This window comes from Hypanus sabinus, chromosome 5, assembly GCF_030144855.1.
Source record: "Hypanus sabinus isolate sHypSab1 chromosome 5, sHypSab1.hap1, whole genome shotgun sequence".
Classification (NCBI taxonomy): Eukaryota; Metazoa; Chordata; class Chondrichthyes; order Myliobatiformes; family Dasyatidae; genus Hypanus; species Hypanus sabinus.
The window spans coordinates 31946087-31969503 of NC_082710.1; the positions used below are offsets into that span (position 1 = coordinate 31946087).

The window sequence follows — 23417 nt, forward strand, 5'->3', positions numbered from 1 at the left end:
CTTCTTAGTAAGGAGGGTTTTATCATTCATAGTAGTGAATAATTAAGCATGTTATTACCATGACAAAGTGACATTTTAAGTTGTGAGTACATTCAGCACCCAGTCTAGTATCGAACCATACAGACCATGAAGGTTCTAACTTTTGGCTTTTACCTTTACTGAATTAGTTGTCCTCCGATGAACAGCATTTAATTGCTCTCAGTATATACCAGGATTGGAGAAGGGAAAAATCCGAAGGAGATGCTACTTCTGACCGCAGCTTAGTGACCTCAACTAGGAAGTGTTTTCATGTAGGCATAAGTCATTGTTCACATGCAACCATTCCCCATAGATTACTCTGTGGGGGAGGTGGTATTTTCAAATGATCTTTCTTTAAAACAAAAATGACATTCAGTAATGATTATACCTTAGTGACTTTATTTACTTCAAGTACTTTTAATTTTCCCAAGGGATGTTTTAGCAGGCCATCGTTGTTTCTCATTATGTGGTTTATTAAGTAGAAATCAAACTCAAGGTACAAGCAAAAAAGGTTATTCTGGAGAACAACCAATATTTTCAAGTGTTTTATTTATTCTCACTACGTCTAGCCAAGCAAAAATGCAACTTGCAATATCAAAGCTTTTCAATCTAATTTCTCAACCTTTGACATTGATTGGAGCATCAAGTTTTTCTTTTGGCAGTTCTACGATAGGTTTCGAACCCAGAACAATCATGGCAACTTTCTTTCACAGCATCTTTAAACCATCTTTTGCACAGCATTGTCCCTTATTGGAAAAGGCTGACTTTCACACACGTCAGATGATGATTTAAATCCCGCGTATTATTGTTCTACTTGCATTTTGTCTTTTTCCAAGTTTTATAGACTGATGAGATTATAGAGATAAGAATTTCTCTCTGCCCCTGGTTGAAGAGCATTTTGAACATTTTCTCATTTTACTTTATGCATTACCTTTCTATTACTTGGTGTGTCAGTTATTGCTGAACATTTATTTATCTGCAATTTAGTGATAATCTATGGCCATCCTCAAAGAATGGGTGCACCATTCAGGGCAGAGATTGGGATATTTGGAGTTTGCCATCGAAGGGGGTTGTAAGGGTTGTAAAGCTTCAGATAATGAACATATCAGAGAATCTTTGATAAACTTAGAGATACTGCAGAATCAAAGGGTAGTTGCTGGAAAATGGCACTGAGGTAAAAGATCGCCCTTGATGATATTGCATTACAGAGCAGGACCAAGGGGCCGAATGGACTATGCCAAATACTATTTTGTATTTTCTTATTTCTATTATTTCTACTGATGCCTTTAATCTTAATTGTATCTTCGTGTGAGGCAGAGATGTTCTCTCATCTGGCAGGAATGGTGAAATCCATTTCTTACTCTTTGTTATTTTCTCTGTGTTAGTATTAGGAGAAGCCTGGGTTTAATTAAAAGAGGTTTTGTCTGGTAGTATTTTTTTTTTGAAAGGCTGTAGACAGTAACGTTTGGGATGTTATACTCAGTCCACATTCTACTATTTATGATTTATATTAAGGCAAGTGACTGGCCAAAAAGAATGTTCTAATATCTGACAACCAAAAGTGCTCAGACCTTCCAATTTATATTCCACTTTCCTACGGGATTACGAAAGAAGGACCACAGACTAAACCAATACCAAGTTGTCAGTGCTGACACAGCAGAAATCATGACTGAGTAGGCCAACAGCGGGAAGACTACTGATCACAGTTACAAGGCTTCCCAAAACACAATAGGATTACAACAGATATGCTGTATGCTTGACTCCAAACAAAAAGTTTGTAAAATAATGATAATGCATCTTTCTCTACTGATGTAGTAGGTATTCCACCTGATTTTCTTTACCTTCATTAGAAAGATTAGTGTCAGAGTAAACTTAATGTAAAGTATAGCAAGCGTCTTTATTTTATCAGAGATCAGAAATCTGCACCATAAATGCAGAGTGTCACACATCACACAATGACTCCAGTCTAAACCCCACATTTACTTAAAAATATAATAGTGTAGCATACATGGAAATGGAATACATCATGGAGTCAGACTTGAATAGTACCTAGGATGACTGTTCATTAGCAACTTCCCTTCCTACTGATGGATGGACTTTAATGTTTAGCCAATTAACTTCCTGGAAGCTGCTGTTGTCTTGTATAACTGTTTATGAGTCATAGAGCTTGTTCATAGCTTCTTGAATTCCTGAAATCAATAATAATTTCTTTGTTTCTTTATGCTGTGTGGAAGGTTATGGTTATTACACCATTCAGAGTTTCTGCACCTCCTCTCTGTATGCTGTTTCAATGTTATGTGTAATTAATCTAATTGCTGTGACTCTGTCTGCAGTTTTGATGATGGTGGTAGAGGCAGGGGCACAGTCATGGGTGAAACGAGTGTAAAGGAGTGGACCCAGTACACATTCCTGCAGTGCACCGGTATTCAGGGTCAGGGAGTGTGATATGTACTAGCCTGGTCTGACTGACTGGGTGCAATTGGTAAGCAAGTCCAGAATCCAGTTGCAAATTGATGTATTGAGTTCCAGATTGTACGGTTTAACAGTCAGCTTGTTTGGGGGAATGGTGTTGAAGGCAGAACTGTAGCTGATAAAGCATTCTGGCATAGGTGTCCCTATGCACCAAATGTTCCAGTACGATATGGAGAGTAATGGAGATGGCGTCCTAGGCTGATCTGGTTGCCCTGTAGGCAAACTTGAGCTGGTCCAGAGTAGCCAGGAAAATGTTCTTAATGTGGGACATAACTAGTCTCTCCAGGCATGGTGGCTACGGGGGTGAGTGCAACCATTCTGTAATTGCTTAGGCATGTTACCGCTGACTGCTTTGGGATTGCTATGATAGCTGATGTTTTGAAGCATGCAGGGACCACAGCAAGGAACAGAGAGAAGTTATAGATCTCAGTAAACACCTGTACCAGCTGGTCAGGACAGCCATTGAGAACCCACCCGGGTAGGCCATCTGGTCCAGCTGCTCTTCATGTGTTGATACTGCAGAGAGTACGTCTCACCTCGTGCGCTCAGTGTCAGCGTTGTATCCACCTCAGGCGTCAAGGCCTTCACCATTGGTTCTTTGCTGTCCCTGTCAAACACAGCAAAAAAGTTGTTTCGCTCCTCAGATAGTGCGGCTTTGCTGCTTGAAGCTTTTATTCAGTTATGGCATCAGTTATCCCTTGCAAAATTTTCACAGTACTTGCCTTGTCATCTTACCGGAATCCCAAGCCTACTGGTTTGCTGCAGGTTCTATGTCAGGTTATCTGTCATTATCTTAAAGCATTGCGATCTATTGCTCTATGAATTTTAATCATATATCCTAGTTTGTAAATTGGACATAAAATTTGGCAGTTGGCCATCGCTGTATATTTTCACTCTTTCCTTCTTAATCCACAGCTGCCTACTTCGAAATTATAGCATTTATACAAATTAGCAGCCAAATTAGGAGATTATGAAGTGTGAAACTAACATCATTACATGTGAGTGCTGATTGGCTGGCTCTCCACCCTTCCCTTTGTTAAATTCTACCGTGAAATAATTGCCCACCTCCATTTTGTTGACAGGCATTTAAGATGAGGAAGAAAAAGCATGAAAACCATTCAATCTACCAGAGAAAATGTGAACCAGATTTTGTTCATTTGCAGGTACATACTTATTTTCTTTTCTGATTGCTTCTGCATGGCAAAAACAACCAAATAGAACACACTTCCGATAACACTCCTTTCACACCAATCAGGCAGTAAAATAAACATTTGAATCATGTACATGAAAATGTAGCAAAGTCAAAAAAATTGTGAAAATTGGTTCAACGAAACAAAATACTGAAAATGTTATTTTGCTCACAAGGTTTAATGTTCACAGAAATAAAATCCCATAAGAAAAAATATTGACTTAAAATGTTAGGTGTTGTAGTACAGTTACACAATTGAATACCACATACCATACAATTGAATTGCACCTAAAACCTGATTACTGGAACAACCCACACATTGCCTTGAGGAACTGAGCAGCATCTATGGAGGAAAACAAACAATCAACATTTTGATCCAAGACCCTTTATCAGAAATAGTGATTTCCAGCATCTGCAGTCTCTCTTGAGTTCATTTCTATACGGTGTATGTAAAGAGCATGTAAGGAAATTCTAATCCAATCATGCATATGTGAATGGAAGTTGCCTCTTCCCAACCTTTTCCAGAACACCCTGCAATCATTACCCCTTCCCACCTACCGATCTTCAAACGGAACATCTCCCCAACCCTTCTCCACATTCCTAGCCTTCTCTCTCTCCCCACCTTGAAACAAAATCACACAGCTCATTGAAGCTTTAAGGGTCTAGCTAATGCCTGTCACTTACATTAAATACTATATGTTACAAGACCATGGGCCAAAATGATGGCTGTCCTCTTGCCTGGATTCTGAGTGCAACTTTAATCCTCAATATCTGCCAAAAAAGTTATAATGGCTCACCCTCAGGGATTGCTGAAAACTTAAAATTCACGGAAGTGGAAAATCTGTGATAAAAACAGAATGCTAGAAGTGTTTTAAAAACAAATAATTTGCAACCTGAAACATTAACTCTTAATTATGAACTCTGTTTCTCTTTCCGCAGATGCTGACTACTGATTACTTCCAACATTTTCTATTTTTATTCCTCGGGCTGATTGTTATTAAACAAAAATGCTAAACTTCCCTCAGAACTGTTACCACAGAGCTGTATGCTGCTAATATGAATGTCTAAAATTCTGTGGCGCTGTGGCAACAGATAAAATTCCAAAAAAATATTTTTGAAGTTATAATTCCAATATAAATGAATTATTGCATAAGCCTATGTCCTTCATTCAAAGACAAACTATCAATAACTTCTGTTTGTACAGCAAAAGGACTTGAAGAATGGCTAGTTACAAAGATCAGAACCTAGAAAATGTGTTCAGTTGTGTTGAGAATGTAATGTGTTACAACAAAAATTGCACAAAGTTTAAATTTTGAAAGTAAATTTATTATCAAAGTACATACATAGTATGTTACCATATACTACTTTGAGATTAATTTTCTTGCAGGCTTTTACAGGGAAAAAATACAACAGAATTTACAAAAAAAATGTTGTTTGTGGCAGCAAGACATAATAATTACTGGAAGTTACATTAAATAACAAAGTAATTGTTGTTTTTTTAAAAAATCTTTTAATTAATTTTAAACAACATAAATGAAACATAAATTCAGAGAGTTTGAAAGTACATAATTAATAGGTTAAGTATACATTCATGATGATAATCCATATACGATAACCTCCCAAACTCATAGCAATTGCAAAAAAAAGGAGTAACAAAGTAATTGTTGTGAAGTGGAATAGTGAGATAGTGTTGATAGGTTCATGGACCATTCAGAAATCTGATGGTGGAGAGGTGTAAGCTATTTCTAAGATGTTGTGTGTCAGTCTCCAACCTCCTGCACCTTTTTTCTGATGGCAGTAAGTAGAAGAGGACATGCTCGGGTGATAAGGGTCCTTAATGTTGAGGCACTGAAGCACTGTCTCTTGAAACTGTCCTCAATGGTGGGTTATTCCCATGATTGAACTGGCTGGCTGTATAATCCTCTGCAGCCTCATTCAATCCTGCACATTGGAGCTTCCATATCAGCCACTGATGCAATCAGTCAGAATGTTCTCCATGTTAAATCTGTAGAAATTTACATGAGTCTTTGCTAGCATACTAAATCTCCTCAAAATGCTAATGAGGTACAGCAGCAGGTGTGCTTTCTTCCTGCATTAATGGAATGGACCCAAAATAGATCCTCTGAGATTTTGATGCCCTGGAACTGAAACTGCTCACCCTTTCCACCGCTGACCCTTCAACGAGGACTGGTATGTGTTCTTCTGACTTCTCCTTCTTGACGTCCACGGTCAATTTCTTGGTTTACTGACGTTGAGTGCAAGGTTGCTGTTGCAACAGCACTCAACCAGCAGATCAATCTTCCTCCTGCATGCCTCCTTGTCACCATTTGTGATCCTGCCAACAGCAGTGGTGTTTTTGGAGAATTTATAGATAGCGTTTGAGCTGGCCTAGCCACACAGTCATGCATATAGAAAGAGTAGAACAGTGGGCTAAGCATGCATACTTGAGGTACACTGTTGTTGATTGTCAGCAAGAGGATGTCAGTACCAATCTGCAAGCTCGTTGATCAGCTTGACTGGTTATTTGCTACTTCCTATCATCTCCTTGGACTGCATACAACATAAAAGTTTTCAATCTACCGACAAAGATTCACATAGACTACTCATCTTTCAAGGATTATTTATGAAGCTTGCTATATTAAATGCAAATATATAGCCAAAATCAATTATTCAATTTGAAAGATAACACAATCAAATTGCAAAGAACAATATGTGTTTCTGCCACAACATGCATTACCTAGGTGACTGTGGCAGCAACTTCCTAACTTCCACACAAGATGGACAAGAGTGGTAGATTCAATGGGAACACCCTAGCATCCTGAGCTGGAAATAAAGTGGATTGCATTTAATTGGAACACATCAGGACAAGTCCAATTTGGTCCAAATTGCAGAAGTTTTACTGAAATAGGTAAAAGGTTTAAAAAAGGCAAATTGAGTAACAAATTGTATATTTAAATGAAATATAGAACAAATTAGAACACTACCAATACTAATACATAATATAAAATTGTGTATTAGTTCCTAGCAGAACAGTTCTGAATTGTCTTACTGTTTATCACCAACTATCAGTGACAAAAATCACTGCTTTTTGAACACAAACACATGCAACTGATGCTATTTTAAAACTGTTTGCTCGAAGCACTGTGTTGTGTCTAATGACCAAGCAAACGCACACGACTAACGCTAGTTAGAAGCGGCAACACTCTCCAGCCCCAATGAAGCTGCATAGTTCCCAAATAAATGAAGGGAATCCCGGCTATTTTCTTGATTAGTTTTTGTCTTTTAAGAATTGTTCCAATCAAGTGGCTGCCCTGCTTAACCAATGACCCAATTAATTAATGACCCATTGTATATCCGCAATTCCTTATCATCACAGGCTCCAAGTCTTGGAGTTCCCCATTTAGCAGCACTGTAAGAGTACCTTCACCAGACTGTAGTAGTTCTATAAACAATTGTCATTACATTCTCCATGGCGTTTAGGAATGGACAATATTGTTGGCCCTGCCATAGTATCTGGATATACAAAATAAAAGGAATAAAGTATGTATTTTCTTGTAAACCTCTGGATTCAGAGAATAGATAACAAAAATAATCCAGAGTTCTCATTGTGCATTATGCAGCTGTGGAGTGCATTTTTATTGCTTATGTTTTCCATTATTTATTCACTGTTAATTATCCATTTTCTTATTGGTAGTTTCCATGGCAATGGATACCTATCAATGTCTTTCTAATATATTCAAAGACATGATGATATGCTGGTTACTTTCCAGCAATGCAGAGGCGAGCTCTAATCACTCAATGACATAAATTACCTATATAGCAGTTAGGGAGTTTAAAATTATGTACGTCAATTACATCTGGAGCTAACCGGTAAGGAACTACTGGATTATTACATATACACAAAGCTCACAATGTCCCTTTTGATAAGGATACCCGACTTCCTCAAATGATCTGGCGTGAATTTAATTCCAAACATGTAGAAATGTCATTGATTCATAACTGACTTCTGCAAGAGCCTAACGAGCCGAAAATGTTAAGCAAGGTAGGGATAGATGGACGATCAGTGCTGACCTTGTCAGCTGTATCTACATCCTGTGAATGAATAAATAAAATAAATATCTGCAGGTGCAGGCTTTGACTGCTAATAGCGGCAGAACTTTCAATCAGCCAGCATCACATCCATCATGAGCTGAGGTCAGCATAAATATAAGGAAGTGAATCCTGGAAGAAATGGATCATTACCTGAGCAAACCACTTAAGGGTACTTTTGAAAACAACATTACATAACAACCAAGAAGTAGTACAATAGATCATAGTCAGAGAATAGCTTAGTAATAATGACAAGGCTCTGGAAAATTATGGTAAAGGAGAAAAAGGAATAAAATCAAGGAACTCATTGCTCTTCAAGCATATGAGCACTGTCTGACAGATGATGTGTTTTTTTTTCAAGCCAAGACTTAGTTGTTTGCCTGATTTGGTCCTGTATGTGTTCTTTTCAACACCATTCGGGATTATCCACACTTAAACATGATTTCAGTTCACCATTAACATGGGACTGATGTTACCAAAAGGCCAAACCTGATGAAGGAACTTGGACCCATAGATGACCTCCCAGTTTGGAACCATTGAGGATTCCTTGTACCTATGTTCAATTGACTTGCTTCTCCCTCCAAATTCTATGTGCTAGCTTCCCCGCTATGTGGAGATACCTGCAGTTCTTGTCAAAGTCTCCTTCCAGTAATTTTTTTTTCACTTCCTCGTCTCTCTTCTTCTATTCCCCTCTCTGGCCTCCTACCTCTTCTCTTCATCTGCCAATCACCTCCTCCTGCCCCTCCTTCCCTCTCTCCAATGGTTCTCTCTTTTCCTATCAAATTCCTTCTTCTCCAGCCCTTTACCTTTCCCACCCGCCTTTATTTATCACCTTCTTGCCAGTCCTCCTTCCCATCCCCACACCTTTTTAATCTGACGATTTCCCCCTTACTTTCCAGTCCTGAAGAAAGGTTTTGTCCCGAAACATCAACTGTTTATTCATTTTCATAGAAGCTGCCTAGCCTGCTACGTTGCTTCACATTTTGTGCACATTGCTTTGATTTCCAGCACCTGCAGAATCTCTTGTGTTTATGATTTGTTGCTCTACTGCAAAGTCTCTGAAAAATGATCTAGACCCTGAGGAAATTTAAATCTTCTCTTTGATGGGAGTTCAGTGAGCCCCCTTGGACTGCTACTCTGTGATCTCTGCTGCCCCCCGAATCTTCGATTCTTCATCTATGTACACATGCAGGCCTGCTCCCACAACCACGTATCCTTCCTTGGAATGTGTCTTTGCCTCTGCCTTGTTCCACATGGCTCCCAGGTCCATTTTCAATCCACCCAGTTTGGATCCAAGTAATGTTGCAATAAAACAAGCTGTTAAACTGATTTGGACATCACCAGAATAAATGATGAATGAGTAATAATATCTAACCTGATGACATTAAAGGGATTTATTTACCTGTGCAATGGAAGTAATCATGTGGAAACAGGAGATGAGACTCAACAGCTAGAAAATGGGCAGAAATGGAGTATGGAAAGAAAGTTAGGAAAGATGGGAATTGGGGGCATAGGATAGGGAGAGCCTTAGAGGGAAGAACAAAGGTCAGGAAGATGTAGGCCTCATGACCCTAACCTGAGTGTCCAAAAATGTATGCACTAGTTGATAGAGGCAATGGTAGAAGAGACAGAGGAGGAAAAGTTAAATCAAGATATTTGACAAAAGGGAAATCAAGTCTTGCTTCACTGTGCATCCTAGACCAATCCAAGAACTCGAAGCAATCTTAGCATGCAAAGGTCAAGCCGTGCTTTTTGAGTCCAGCCACTTCTAGTGCAGATGGTTAATTCTATTCCATTTTGCAGCTTTAAGTTAACAAAGCAAGAGTAAGTCTTCTTTTTTTAAAAAACAGAGACTTAGAATTTAAAGTTCAAGATGAGGATGTAGTTAAGTCAATCACTGGCTTCAGGAATATTGGAAATAAAGATTGCCAAAATAAGCAAATGAATCTTAGAAGTGCTGATGCAGCTGATTTAAGACACTTTATTTTCCCAAGGGTGAAATCAAAAGGAAGTGGAGTTGAGAGGAGGAGGGTGGATGGGGCTGGACAATAATATGAAGCAAATTGGAGATGCCCCATCTGTGACTGAGACAAATTTATAACAAATGTATGATTAGATGAAGTGTATAACAGATTTTTCATCTAAATGTTCTCTCTAAACAGAGGTTGGAGAAGCTTTGGTATTTCAGCTTCGAAAGAAACCAGCTCACTGGGAACCTCCCGGGTGTACAAAATAAATAACATTTAATAGATCAATCTAGGACATCACTTCAAGCTGCACTAGTCTCAGGAGCCAGGAAGGCACATATTCAGATTTCTAAAAAGCAGGCTTCAGACTAATGTTAGGAAATTCTTTGTTATATGCTCACAATATGTTGAGTAGGAGAAATACAAACAATTGGAGCTAAGATGGGCCAAGTTGTTATAGTCATCTATATTATCATGTGATCTTGTGCCAGAGGATGCTTTGTGTGAAGTTTTAACAGACATAACATAACAGACGATCTAACCTGGACCCACAACACATCCTCATTAGTCAAGAAGGCACAACAGCATCTACACTGTCTGAAGAGACTAAGGTACCAAGACTTCCTGCCCCTATTCTAACAAATTTCTATAGGAGCACCATCAGGAATGTCCTGCCGAGCACCATCAAAAATGTCCATTGTGTGGTACAGAAGCTGCAAAGCGATGGACAGAGAATAGTAAAAACTGCCGAGGTTCACTGGCGCTCCATCCATCGTGCTTGTGACATTTACCAGGAGCGTTATATACGAAGGGCCTGAATTATAGTTGAGGGTCCTTACCAACCATCACACAATCTCTTTGACCCACTATCATCAGGATGGAGGTACTAAGACTACCAGGCTGGATAACGGCTTCTTCCCTCAGGCTCCGAGACTAATGCAGCCATCACTAGAACAACAAGCTGTTCAGGGTTTACTGTTTACCTGCACTACGCACTACAGACATTTTAAATTATACTTTACTAACTTACCTTTGATGGTATTTGTTTACGTGCTGTGTGTTTGTGGGAACACTGTGGTCTGGAGGAACATTTGGTTGTATATATGTGCAGACAGATGAACTTGAACATGGTGATGAATCAATCAGTAGGACCCTGCTCAGCATTCTGACAACAGGAACTTCATGCTTCAAGCAAACGTGGGATAAGAAATTTCAGATGACACTAAACCACAAACAGATGAATGAGCTGGAAGTGAAGCACGCAAGTCCTGCAGAACAATAAACAAGCTGTAAAGAGAAGGCAGCAGGAGACTAACTGCATGTGAGCTCAGACAACAGGTGGCTGATGAATATACATGGCGGAGCCCTAATTATCTGGAAGCTAAAGGTCTTCAAAATCAATTTGTACTGCATAGTACAAAGGTCATTACCAGATTATTAATAGCTTTTGCCTAGATTAAATGTATTTAGATTAAACAGTTCTTTGATATTTATGATCACCAAGAAAATCTGAAGCTGAATGCCATATAGTGCTTACTTCACAAACTCTCTCCATACTTTAACAGATTCTGTAATTCAAACTTACTGGGCAGCGGGCAGGTTGAAGGGAAGTAGGAAACAATAGAGGAAACCTGCAATATCAGGGATGCAGAGGTCCTGTCGTGGGCAACAGCAGGGCCTCATTTTCCTTCATTATATTCCCTTCCTCTGTGTGGCAGCTGGCCAAGGGGAATGGTGAGATGGCAGGCAGGAACCCTAGGCCCAACCTTGTCACAGGCTGGGACAGACCACAGTGAATCCTTGAACATCCATTGATGAGAATAATGAACACAGGAGGAGCAATTGTCCTACTGCCTGACCCTTACTGCATGGGTCAGTAACCAGAGAGCCTATTACATTTACTGTAGAACATAGAACTGTACAGCACAGGAACAGGGCCTTCAGTCTATGATATCTGGATTGAGAGGTCCAGAGTCCATCTTATTCTACAAGAGTCAGATAACAGCATGATAGAAGCTGTCCTTGAGCTTGCTGGTGCATGCATTCAGGCTTTCAGTATGTGTATTCAGGCTAATACACTCTAATCCCTCCACATCCGACACATCCTTTCTGTAATGGGGTAACCAGAACTGCACACATTACTCTAAAGTTGCCTAACCAAAGTTTGATTTGGCTGCAACATGATTTCCTGACTTTAAGACTCAGTGCCATATGACTGATGACATCATGCATTCTATATACCTTTTTTTTTACCATCCTACCTATTTCTGTTGTTGGTTTCAGGGAGCTATTGACTTGGATCCATTGATCCCACTGTACATTAAAGGTCCTGCCATTAGTTGTATACTTTCTCATTAAATTTCACTTTCCAGAGTGCAACACCTCATCCTTGTTGCAAATAAACTATCTGGCACTCCTCCAAATGATCTATATCCTGTTTTACCCTTTGACAATCTTCTTCCCTATCCCCCAATTTCCATGTGATCTGTATATTTACTAACCAGCCCATTTATTCATTCTCTCTCTCTCTCATTATTTATATATATATATATATATATATATATATATATAATATTTATATTTTTTTTTAATATTTATACATGTGACCAGGTTATTTTTACATAGGTAGATATATATATATATACAAGATCTCACAAACAACAAAGGTTCCAGCAACCATCCCATGGAATGCACTGGTCACAGATCTCCAGTCAGAAACACCCTTTCACCATTACATCTTCTACAGCCAATCCAGTCTACCAAATTACTGTGAATCTCATCTGTCCTAATTTTCTGGATTTGCCTACCATGAGACACCTTGTCATATGTCTTACTAATGTCCATGTAGAAATCACCCTCTGCCATGCCCTCATCAAGCATCTTCAGTAACCCCTCAAAAAAATCAGTCAAGTTTCAGGCTGCGGGATGTCTCTGATTGTGTCCAAGATATCCTGCAGTGGGAGGGAGAACAGCCAGAGGTTGTGGTACATATTGGTACCAATGAGATAGGTAGAAAAGGGAAGAGGTCCTGAAAACAGACTAAAGGGAGTTATGAAGGAAGTTGAGAAACAGGACCACAAAGGTAGTAATCTCGGGATTACTGGCTGTGCCACACAACAGTGAGAATAGGAATAGGATGAGGTGGAGGATAAATACGTGGCTGAGGGATTGGAGCAGGGGGCAGGGTTTCATATTTCTGAATCATTGGGACCCCTTTGGGGCAGGTGTGACCTGTACAAAAAGGACAGGTTGCACTTGAATCCCGGGGGGACCAATATACCTGGCGGAGAGGTTTGCCAAGGCCATTGGGGAGAGTTTAAACTAGAATTGTTGGGGGGTGGGAACCAGACTGAAGAGACTGGGGAAGAGGAGGTTGGCTCACAAGTAGAGAAAGCTTGTAGACAGTGTGAGTGGGAGGATAGGCAGGTGATAGAGAAGGGATGCACACAGACCATCGATTTTATCGCAAGAAGTGTTGTGAGCAAAGCGGATGAGCTTAGGGCATGAATCAGTACTTGGAGCTATGATGTTGTGGCCATTACAGAGACTTAGATGGCTCAGGAACAGGAATGGTTACTTCAAGTGCCGGGTTTTAGATGTTTCAGAAAGGACAGGGAGGGAGGCAAAAGAGGTTGGAGTGTGGCTCTGTTGATCAGAGATAGTGTCATAGCTGCAGAAAAGGTGGACGCCATGGAGGAATTGCCTATGGAGTCTCTGTGGGTAGAGGTTAGGAACAGGAAGGGGTCACTAACTCTACTAGGTGTTTTTTATAGGCCGCCCAATAGTAACAGGCATATTGAGGAGCAGAAAGGGAAACAGATCCTGGAAAGGTGTAATAACAACAGAGTTGTCATAATTTCCCAAATATCGATTGGCATCTCCCTAGAGCAAGGACTTTTGATGGGGTGGAGTTTGTTAGGTGTGTTCAGAAAGGTTTCTTGACACAATAGGTAGATAAGCCTACAAGAAGAAAGGTTGTACTTGATTTGGTATTGGGAAATGAACCTGGTCAGATATCAGATCTCTCCGTGGGAGAGCATTTTGGAGATAGTGATCATAATTCTATCTCCTTTACCATAGCATTGGACAAAGGTAGGAACAAACAAGTTAGAGAAGTGCTTAATTGGAATAAGGGGAACTATGAGGCTATCAGGCAGGAGGTTGGAAGCTTAAATTGGAAACAGATATTCTCGAGGGAAAGTACGGAAGAAATGTGGCAAATGTTCAGGGGATATTTGTGTGGAGTTCTGCATAGGTACATTCCAATGAGACAGGGAAGTTATGGTAGGGTACACGATCTGTGGTGTAAAAAAGGCTGCAAGAAGAAAAGAAAAGCTTACAAAAGGTTCAGAGAGCTCAGAAATATTAGAGATCTAGAAGATTATAAGGCTAATAGGAAGGAGCTTAAGAAGGAAATTAGGAGAGCCAGAAGGGGCAGGATTAAGGAAAACCCCAAGGCATTCTACAAGTATGTGAAGAGCAAAAGGATAAGACGTGAAAAAATGGGACCTATCAAGTGTGACAGTGGGAATGTGTATATGGAACCTGAGGAAATAACAGAGGAACTTAATGAATACTTTACTTCAGTATTCACTATGGAAAAGGATCTTGGTGATTGTAGTCATGAATTGCAGCAGACTGAAAAGCTTGAGCATGTAGATATTAAGAAAACTGATGTGCTGAAGCTTTTGAAAAGTATCAAGTTGAGTAAGTTGCCAGGACCAGATGAGGTGTACCCCAGGCTACTGTGGAAGGTGAGGCAGGAGATTGCTAAGCCTCTGACGATGATCTTTGCATCATCAATGGGGATGGGAGAGGTTCCGGAGGATTGGAGGGTTGCGGATGTTATTCCTTTATTCAAGAAAGGGAGTAGAGATAGCCCAGGAGATTGTAGACCAGTGAGTCTTACTTCAGTGGTTGGTAAGCTGATGGAGAAGAACCTGAGAGGCAGGATTTATAAACATTTGGAGAAGCATAATCTGATCAGGAATAGTCAGCATGGCTTTGTCAAGGGAAGGTCGTGCCTAACGAGCCTGATTGAATTGTTTGAGGATGTGACTAAACACATTGATGAAGGAAGAGCAGTAGATGTAGTGTATAAGGATTTCAGCAAGGCATTTGGTAAGATACCCCATGCAAGGCTTATTGGGAAAATAAGGAGGCATGGGATCCAAGGGGACTTTGCTTTGTGGATCCAGAACTGGCTTGCCACAGAAGGCAAAGAGTGGTTGTAGACAGGACATATTCTGCATGGAGGTTGGTCACCAGTGGAGTGCCTCAGGGATCTGTTCTGGGACCCTTACTCTTCGTGATTTTTGTAAATAGCCTGGATGAGGAAGTGGAGGGATGGGTTAGTAAGTTTGCTGATGACACAAAGGTTGGAGGTGTTGTGGATAGTGTGGAGGGCTGTCAGAGGTTACAGCGGGACATTGATGGGATGTAAAACTGGGCTGAGAAGTGGCAGATGGAGTTCAACCCAGATAAGTGTAAAGTGGTTCATTTTGGTAGGTCAAATATGATGGCAGAATATAGTATTAATGATAAGACTCTTGGCAGAGTGGAGGATCAGAGGGATCTTGGAGTCCGAGTCCATAGGACACTCAAAGCAGCTGTGCAGGTTGACTCTGTGGTTAAGAAGGCGTATGGTGCATTGGCCTTCATCAATTGTGGAACCTGAGAGGTAATGTTGCAGCTATATAGGACCCTGGTCAGACCCCACTTGGAGCACTGTGCTCAGTTCTGGTCGCTTCACACAGGAAGGATGTGGAAGCCATAGAAAGGGTGCAGAGGAGATTTACAAGGAAGTTGCCCAGATTGGGGAGCATGCCTTGTGAGAATAGGTTGAGTGAACTCGGCCTTTTCTCCTTCAAACGACGGAGAATGAAATGTGACCTGATAGAGGTGTAGAAGATGATGAGAGGCATTGATTGTGTGGATAGGCAGAAGCTTTTTCCCAGGGCTGAAATGGTTGCCACAAGAGGACACAGGTTTAAGGTGCTGGGGAGTAAGTACAGAGGAAATGTCAGGGGTAATTTTTTACTCAAAGTGGTGAGTGCATGGAATGGGTTGCCAGCAACAGTGGTGGAGGCGGATACGATAGGGTCTTTTATATCTCGCCAACTTCCTCTGTACATAGATTCTCTACTTTGTCCCTGAGCAGTCCTACCTTCTCCCTTGTTACCCTTGTTTTCAATATAAATATGTATAAAATGTGTTTGGATTTTCCTTAACCCTACTCATGAACAACCTTTCAAGGCCCCCTACTATTTCCCTGTTTGTAATTCTCTCCTGCTTTCTTCATATTCCTTGAAGGCCCTGCCTGTTTTCAGCTTACTAACCCTTAAGTGGGCTTCCTTTTCCCTTTTCACTAAATTTACAATATTTCCTGTCATCCTTTCCATCCTTGTCTTTCTTCCTTGCAAGAATATTCAGATACTGAATTCCTATCAGCTGGTCTTTTAACAATCCCCACATGTCCAAATCAAATGTGCATACTAATGCCTGCTCCCAATTTACTGAGCCTGGCTCCTGCTTAATAAGGTTATAAATTGCCTTCCCCAGTTTTCCACTTCTCCCTGAGGTCCATACTTAACTTTGTCCTTAACTATCTGAAAACATAAGTTGTGATTGCTGTTTGAGCAATACTCTCCCATTGAAACCCCAATTATCTGGCCAGACTCTTTTCCCAATAAAAGGCCTAGTTTATACCTTTCCCGGGTTGAACTATTTATTGGCTGTTTCAAGGAACTTTCTCGGATGTACCAAACAAATTCTGCCCAACTTAAGCTTCCTGCACTAATGAAGTCCCAATAAATAGTATAGAAATTTAAGTCGCTTACTACACCTCTCATGAGAAATCAAGGCAAAAAGGTGGTCAGGTGCTGAATGACCACTGGGGGAATGTCAATGTGTGCCTTAAGCTGATGAACATCAATATCTGGCACACCCTTGCAGGAGGGGTCGTACCAGAAATCCAGAGACTCATGGCTGGCCATGGTGAAAGGAAATGGTAAATAAAGGCTGCTGGATAACCTCAGCTGGTCACCTGCTTAAAAAAAAGTGCCTAGAGTTCTGCAGAGGTCTTAAGAATACAGAACATAGAAAATTAAAACACTGAACAGGCCCTTCACCCCATGACCTTTCAACCAAATCCAAGATTAATCTAACCTCTCCTCACATAGTCCTCCATTTTTCTGTCATCCATGTGCCTATCTATGAATCTCTTCAATGTCCCTAATGTATCTACCTCTGGCACCACCACACACCACTCAGTGTAAAAAAAATCTACCTCTGACATCTCCCTTATAATTTCCTCCAATCACATTAAAGCTATGCCTCTCATATTAGCCATTACAATCTTAGGGAAAAGACACTGGCTGAGCACTCTTATGCCTCTTACCAATGCCTCTTACCTTATACACCTCCATCAAGTCACCTCTCACCCTTCTTCTCTGCAAAGAGAAAAGACCAAGCTCGCTCAACCTTTCATCTTAAGACATACTCTCTAATTGAGGTAGCTTCCTGACATATCTCCTCTGCACCTTCTCTAAAGTTTCCACATTCTTCCTTTAATGATGGGATCAGAACTGAACAAAATACTCCAAGTGTGGTCTAACCAAAGTTTTAAAGAACTGCAACATTACCTCACAGCTCTTGACTCAATCCCCTGATGAATGAATGCTAACACACTATATGTCTTCTTAATCACCCTATCAAATTGCATGGAAACTCTGAGGAATCTATGGATGTGAACTCCAAGATCCTTCTGATCCTCCATACTACTAAGATTCATACCATTAACCTTATACGCTGTCTCCAAGTTCAACCTTCCAAAATGAATTACCTCACACTTTCCCGTGTTGAGATCTATCTGCCACTTTTCAGCCCAGATCTGCATCCTATCAATGTCCCATTGTAAACTATGACAGCCTTCTACACCATCTACAACTCTACCAATCTTCCTGTCATCTGCACATCACCAAGGTTGCCATGGTAGCACAGTGGTTAGTGCGACACTGTAACAGCTCGAGGCGTGGGAATTCAGAATTAAATTGCAGCATCCACTGTCAGAAAGTGTATATTCTTCCCACAGGAAGAATCAACCACATCCACACACAGGCTAGTCAGTCAATCACTGACATGGCAAATTCGGTTAGTGTTATTCAAGGCCATCTAACAGACATTAAGTTCACTCCTGCTGGAGGACAAGCCATGCACAGTTTGCGGGCAACATGTAAATGTTGTAATGCCATCAGAAAATGGAAAGAGCTTAGATTTCACTGGATGAACACAAAAAACAGAAGTCCCATCTTTAGTTTAATTAAAAATATCTGGAACTCTTTCTAAGCACTGATTTTTCATAACATGAACAGTCAGAAACACTTCCATGCTGCTGAGACACCATTACAAACATTCCTTGGTACTGTGCCTGCTTTCTTTTTGGGAATATTTACAGTATATTCTCACTTTCCTGTGGCATAGTATCACTTACCAGAGAAAATATGGTATGTTAACATTTGCTTTTAAATTGGACACGAAAAGTGAAATGCGGGCGGTTGTGTTGAGATTAGTTTGTTGGGGTGGAGTGGAGTGGTTGTAGTGCATGAATATTTAAAACTTCACTGGCCTTAATTTTTAATAGTCATTTATTTTTTGTTGTTAAGCGTGTGTTGCTTAGGCACCTTTTTATAAAACCATTCTTTGCACAAATCTAGATATTGAAAGATCAACAGGAATTATCAGGCTGTACTTGTCAGCTTATAATTTTCCATCCATTAATTTAAAAGAGTAGAGACTAACCTAGTAGACAGAGAAGTGGAATTTCCACTACAGATCATTAGGATTTCCACTACAGATCATTAAGGCATAATCAATATTGGCCTTATTTATATCCAACCTTTTACACTCTTCCAGATATGTCAATAAAAAGTGATCAGGGTGAGGATCCTGACTAAAAATTTAACAAAACCCATTTGAGGGATCTGTTCATTACCCCTAGACATTGGGTTATGCAATGCTCTCCTAATCCCCTTGGGATTTATTGAGGTTTGATTTTGTTCCCCTTTGAATTAGCGGTTATGAACAGCCAAATAAAAATAGATGAGCTTCAAAATAATTCTTTCCAGGTTTTTATATGGGGACGGACAAAGCAACCACTTCAGATTGTGTTTTTTAACTCGTTTAAACAGATTCAATATGTCTGCACAATTGAACCAATCTAAAATAGTTATGCTTCTGTGCACATGCAATACATTGGATCATTTCAGTTCCATCTGCTGCGACAGATTATAAACTAAAATGTGCAGCTCTGGAATAAATGCTGAAAAACAAACATCACCTCATTTGAATTGACTGTTTAAGCAAATGGTGGGCCTCTGCATTGTATAATGTTATGACTGTTTTATTATAATTTTCTGCAGCTGTTTGAAACACTAAAGTACAATACAGTATCTTGTACAATGCACAAAACTGTAGTTACACAAGGCATCCACATTTCTTCTCCCGTTTCTAACGACTGTTCTGTGGACTACATTTTGAATCTATAAGAACTGCAGAATCAGACGCAATTTAGTGGATTTACATACATCCCATACCATCAAGGGGCCAGTGTTTAACTCCAATTCAAAACACAAGAGGCTCTGCAGATGCTGGAAATCCAGAGCAACACATAAAGTGCTAGAGGAACTCAACAGGTCGAGCGGCATCGATGGAAATGAATAAACAGACAATGTTTCAGGCTGACACTCTTTATCAGGTCTAGAAAGGGGAAAGAAGCAAGAATACGAAGGTGGGGGAGAAGAAGGAGTACAAGCTAGAAGGTGGTTGGTGAAAACAGTTGGGTGTGGGAGGGGGTAAAGCTGGGATGTGATAGATGGAAGAGGTCAAGTGCTGGAAAAGAATGAATCATAGGAGAGGAGAGTGGACCATGGAAGAAAGGGAAAAGGGTTGTGGGGGACCAGGGTGATAGGCAGCTGAGAAGAGAGAGGTAAAAGGGGTCTAGAGTGGGGAATAGAAGAAGAGAGAAGGGGGAGGAGGGAAAATTACCAGAAATTGGAGAAATCAATGTTCATGCCATCAGAGGCTGCCAAATATGGAATATGAGGTGTTGCTCCTCCAACCTGGTGATGACTTTGTTATGGCAGTAGAGGAGCCATAGTCTGACATGTTAGAATGGCAATGGAGATTGGAATTGAAATGGTTGGCCAATGGGAAATTCTGCTTTTTGCTGATGGAGCAAACGTAGAAATGAGAAAGATGTATTTACACAAAACATTGTCCCCCAATCTACGCAGGGCTTCACCCATGTAGAGGATTCCACATGGTGACCACCAGATTTAGTAGACAGCCCCGACAGGTTTACAGGTGAAGTATTGAAGTACTGCTCACCTGGAAGGACTGTTTGGGGCCCTGAATGGAGGCAAGGGAGGAGGTGAATGGGCAGTTGTAGCATTTCTTCAGCTTGTAGGGTTAAGTGCCAAGAGGGAGGTTATTGGCGAGGGATAAATGGACAAGGGGATCATGGTGGGAGTTATCCCTGCAGAAAGCTAAGAGGTGGGGGGTGGGGGGGGGGAGAGAGAGATTGGGATAAAAATGCGTTTGGTGGTCGGGTCCTGTTGAAGATGGTGGAAATTGCAGAGAATTATGCCAACTTTCATTGCTACACTACTTCTTACAAATTTCTATCCAAGTACTTTATCATTAAAAGAGAAGACAGGATATTAAGTACGGAAAGTAAAAATTTGACCAAGTAGCATAAAAGCACAAAAATTTAATCAAATAATACAGAAGCTGAAAGCACTTAGTAGTCAGGGAGTACCTGAGGAAATGGAAACTGAGTTGTTTCAGGTGTAGCACCCTTTGTCAGAACTGGGAAAGAGAGAAAACAATGTCTGTTACTTGTTGCTAATAACATAGCTGTGCTATATGCCCTGCTATCCATACTATTCTAAAGAAAGTAGAAAAACAGATAAATTATCACCAAATATTATTGCACACTATTAACACCAGTTCCAAGAAACCTGAGCAGATCCAGAAGGCAGATTCCACCACCCCCAATGCTGGTTCCTATAACCCCGAACAACTTCAGGCTGAAAATTGTGCAGCCTCTAGCTGCAGCTGCAGACTGGACCTTGGTCACCAGCACTTCCTGTCTAAGAGTTTATTTGCTGCCACTGGGCCCCCAGTGTTCATTCCCCACCAGCATTCTCTTACCGCGTGGATTCTCAGGCCCCACAGTCACCTCTGGGTCCTCGGAAACTCCAACTTCCTCCCACTCCACCTTCCCTGAACACCGCACCCCTCCTCTCTCCTCTGGCACCACCAGCACTCTTCCCCCTCTGATCCCAGCTCTAATCCTTGCATTGTCTTCACCATTTCCTCCAGCCTTCCCCTCTGAGGCAGAATGTCCTGTCCTCAGCAGGGGCCTTAGCTTTGTCCCCCTCCGCCCATACCTCAGAGTTCTTTGCCTCTCGTGACATCGAGCTCTTCTTCCATCACCTCCATATCCAAGCCCACTTCTTTGGCAAGAATTCCATGTCCCACACTGATGAACCATTCTCCCATCTTCAGCCCTCCTCCTCTACTTTGACACCCGGCTCTGCTTCTTCAAACAGGGATCCCTCCTTCTACTATTGATGCTGCTCTCGCACACATCTCCTCCATTTTGTCACCATCCACACTCAACCCATCTTCCTGCTGCCTTATCATTGATAAGAGTCCCTCTTATCCTATGTACCACTCCATCAGCCTCTGCATCCAGTACATTATCCTCCACAACTTCTGCCATCTCCATAGGGATGCTACCAACAAACATACCTTTATTTCCCCCCCCCCACCCCACTTTCCACAAGGGTCACTCCCTTTGTGATTCCATTATCCATTCGTACTTCCCACTAATCTCTCCCCTGGCACTTATCTCTGCTACACCTGCCCATACACCTCCTCCCACATCTCCATTCAGGCCCCCAGACAGTCCTTCCAGGTGAGCCAACACTTCACCTCTGAATCTACTGAGGTCATTGATTGTGTCCGATGCTTCCGATGCAGACCCCGCTACATTGGTGAGACCCGTCATAAACTGGGGGACCACTTCAACGAGCACCTCTGCTCCATCTGCCAAAAGGCGGAACTTCCTGGAGGCCAAACATTTTAATTCTCATTCCATTCCTGTTGCGAAATGTTTCTTGTGTGCCTCCCCTCCCCTCCCCTCTTGCTCTATTTCCCATTCTGTCCTCTTAGTCTCACTTACCTATCACATCCCTCTGGATCCTTCTTCCTTCCCTTTCTCCTACAATCCACTATCAAATTCCTTCTCTGGTCTTTCACCTTTCCTACTCACTCAGCTTCACCAATCACCTTCTAGCTATCCTCCTTCCCCTGCCCACATCTTTTTATTCTGGCGTCTACCCACTTCCTTTTAAGTCCTGAAGAAGGGTCTCAACCAATATGCCAACTGTTTATTCATTTCCACAGATGCTGCCTGACCCATTGTTCCTCCAGCATTTTATGTGTTGTATAAAATTCACAGGCCAGTTCTGATGCAGACAGAAAAAAAATGACTAATTACCTTGAGGAGAACTGGGCATTGACTGAAATGCACGAGAGTCTGTAAATAGAAATTGAGCAACCCACACGTAACACTGGAGGAACTCAGCAAGTTCCGTAGTGTCAATAGAGGGGAATAAACAGCCAACATTTTGGGCTGAGATGCTTCATCAAGACCGGAAGTTTGCAACACACCCAGAAAAACTGAGCTGTTAGAACATATTCTGCTGGTGTAAAATCCAAATTAGTCCTGTAAAAGTGAGATAGGGAGAGCTCAGGGCCAGTAAGTTCATATTATTGTGAAGGGCAAAGCTGATAGGATTAGGGAACTCCAGCTAATGAGGAATATTGTAGTTCTGGTTGGAGAAAGAGGGGGACATATATCAGGTATAGGCAAAGGGAATCCTTTGAAGAGTAGAAGAGATGTGGGAGCACACAAAAGAAAAATGTGAATTGAAAAATAAAGAGAAGCAACAAACACAAAATGTTGGAGGAACTCGGATCAGGCAGCACCAGTGGAAATGAATAAATAGCCTGTGCTTTTGACTAAGACCCTTCTTTGAGACTAAAAAATAAAGAACATGAGATAGATGGATAGGGTAAAGTGGAAGCCCAAAATATTCTATAAGTGTATTAAGACCAAATGATACCTTGAGAGAGAGAGCTAATCCCATTAAGGATCAATGCAGTTGTCTTCATGTGACAAAAAAATTAGGATTAAGACATTGAGAATAACGTAGTTAAAAATGAAAATAAAAACCAAGGGGTTAAAATAAACCTGGAACATAGCATTTATGTGGACACAGGAAAGATTTCTGTAAGCAAACAACAGAAAAGAGAAACTGAATAGAGGGTAGAGTCATTCAGTTTGATATAAAGTAAATCAGAAAGAGTAAAACAGGCAATTGGGTTCAGCCCATAATTGGAATAGGTTATTCTGATTGATTAACAGAACTAATACAGATAAGGCTCCACTCTCCTGGTCTTTATAGCCCTGTTAGTTGTTAGGTTGATTATATGGCTATGTGAACACCCTAAATAATGAAATTGATCAGTTCCTTAAAGAATTTTTGGATCTTTTTTGCTACATACTGTATAATTCACAGTTTGGAACTTTTAACAATAGGTCAAGCCAAAGA

General features: G+C 40.9%; 1 long non-coding RNA gene across 1 annotated transcript in view; it reads left to right on the forward strand.

Moving 5' to 3' along the window:
* Positions 1-7071, forward strand: part of LOC132394033 (uncharacterized) — a 43494-nt gene extending 36423 nt beyond the window's left edge. Inside the window, exons 2-3 of the long non-coding RNA XR_009512144.1 lie at positions 3573-3653; positions 4619-7071. This is a non-coding gene — a long non-coding RNA (uncharacterized LOC132394033). The remainder of the gene's footprint in view (positions 1-3572; positions 3654-4618) is intronic.
* Positions 7072-23417: the final 16346 nt, after the last annotated feature.